The sequence below is a fragment of the Cebus imitator genome, unplaced genomic scaffold (assembly GCF_001604975.1).
Source record: "Cebus imitator isolate Cc_AM_T3 unplaced genomic scaffold, Cebus_imitator-1.0 Scaffold132, whole genome shotgun sequence".
NCBI lineage: Eukaryota > Metazoa > Chordata > Mammalia > Primates > Cebidae > Cebus > Cebus imitator.
In genome coordinates, this window is record NW_016107447.1 from 1,908,075 (window position 1) to 1,910,428 (window position 2,354).

At 38.2% G+C, this 2,354-nt stretch overlaps 1 protein-coding gene across 4 annotated transcripts in view; it reads right to left on the reverse strand.

Annotated features, from left to right (window-relative positions):
* NCOA5 (nuclear receptor coactivator 5) overlaps positions 1 to 2,354 on the reverse strand; it is a 30,033-nt gene that overhangs the window by 26,718 nt on the left and 961 nt on the right. The window lies entirely within an intron of this gene.

Consider the following 2,354-nt stretch of genomic DNA (forward strand, 5'->3'; position numbering starts at 1 on the left):
AAAAAAAAAAAAAAAAAAGCAGCACACATGCTGGTATTATATATTTAGCTGTCAATATACTTCATATTTCTCTAATGTGCTGCTGCTTGAGACAGTGGACTTACCCTGATCCTTTCCTTAATTATTCTCATTAATGAGAGTACAAAGAGGATAATTCTGTTAGTCATTGCTCTTTTAACTCCTTGACAGTTTAACTCTGCTTAGGCAGAATGGCCTAGACAAATATATGTGTTATTCACAGGACAACTATTTTGGCACAACAACAACAAAAAATTGATGTTGAGCTTTAAAAGCCCTTGGGCATATAAATGCCTCCAGAACTTCTCCAAGGCATTTATATGCTAAACATGTGCAATGCCAATGTCCAAGAGAAGAAGTTACCATGGACAATACCTCAACATTTCCCAATTTTGCTTGACCCTGAAATCCAATTATCTCCAATGATAGCTTGAATATGTCTACTAATTATGTGATCGGGGCAAAAAATCTAGCCTCTTTGAGTCATCATTCCTCTATATGTAAAAAAGATCACATTAGTTTGTCAGTCTCATAAGATGACTGGCAGGAGAAATGAGTTAGTATTTACCATTACTAATAAGAGTAACAGTGACTTTAGAAATAGAAGTTTCATTCTTCATCTGGGGAGTCAAAAACAAGGGAACAATGTAAACTGAAGGGAATAAAAAGTTTAATATATTTCCTGTGAAGATTTTCCATTCTTAAAAGCACAACTAAATTTCATTAATTCTCAAAGTAGCAAAACATTACACAAAGGCACTGCCATCTGCAGGTCATAAACATGGACTGCTTGCAATGATTTTTTAAAATGAAGTTTCAAACCATTAAATATTTTCTCATCAGACTTCTAAAGAGTCTTTCCAAAAGTTGTTTATTCTGGCCAGGCGTGGTGGTTCCACCTGTAATCCCAGCACTTCGGGAAGCCGAAGCCGAAGTACGCGGATCACCTGAGGTAGGGAGTTAGAGACCAGGCTGACTAACATGGGGAACCCCTCCCCCCACTCTCTACTAAAAATACAAAATTAGCTGGGCATCGTGGTGCATGCCTATGATCCCACCTACTCGGGAGGCTGAGGCAGGAGAATCGAATGAACCCGGGAGGCGGAGGTTGCGGTGAACCGAGATCGCGCCATTGCTCTCCAGCCTGGGCAACAAGAACGAAACTCCGAAACTCTGTATTCGTTCTGAAACGGACACCGCAGTTAAATCAAATTCTCAGAAATGTAAAGAAAATGACTTTAGCCTTAAGTAAATTCTACATCGTGATCATACCAAGATAACCCTAAACAAATATGTTTTTAACAGGGGGATTTTTTCTGCAGCCTTTGAGGGGAGGGGAATAAAACTTGAATAAGCCTGAACTGACTTATCCGACTTTCCTTTCAATGAATTAAATTAAATCTGCTCTTATTCACATAAACCGATCTTACGAACACACTATTAACTTACAAATAAGTTAATCTGTCAATGCCTCTTTTAAACATGTGGTGTTCACAGGCATTCAACATTGAGCATAAAGAATCTAGAAAAACACCTTCCAAGGAGCCTTGCAACACGGATTCTCTAGTATATTCTAGAAGGAAAATCAGTGATTCTAAGTTTTAGGTTAAGAGAAGTGTCAGAGGTTTCAAAGGCCATTTGAAGAGCGACAGATGAGCTAAAGGAAAAGCAAAGAAATCAGAATAAAGGAAGAAATGGATGTTAACAAACAGCCAAACGATTTCTAATAACCACAATGCAAAGCATGGGCTTTAACTGGTTCCAAAAAGTCGACACAAAGTTAGTTTTCACACCCAGACTGACTCATAGAGAAAACATTAAATTAAGAGTTGTCAAAACTCACAAAAGCTTCCCCAGCCTTTGTAGAAACATCTTTTTATGAGCCATCAGGGGCTTACGACATCACAACGGAGGCACACCCGGTGCACTTGAGTGGATAGTTCTTGCATTTCCCTGGGACTAACACTTTTAAGTCAGCAATTACAAAGAGTTTACAACAAGAAAGCTGTTATGTCATTATCCCCTAAGATCCTAGGGCATTTCATAGAATCTGTTATGCTCAGGGGAACAGGGTGCAAGCCAGAAGGACCACAATTAATCCCATACTCCTAGAGCAGCGTTTCCCAAAGTGTGGGACGCAGAGTAATTTCAGGAGGAACAAGGACACACCGTTTATTTTAACAGACAAATATTTATTTTTTTATAAGCATTAAAAAAAAAAACTGGCTTTCCAGTACCCGGTTTGTGATTAAGTTGTCGCCTTAAATATATTTAAGGAGAAAAAAGAGTCAGTTTAAAATAAAAAAAAAAAAAAAAAAAAAGCAGCACACATGCTG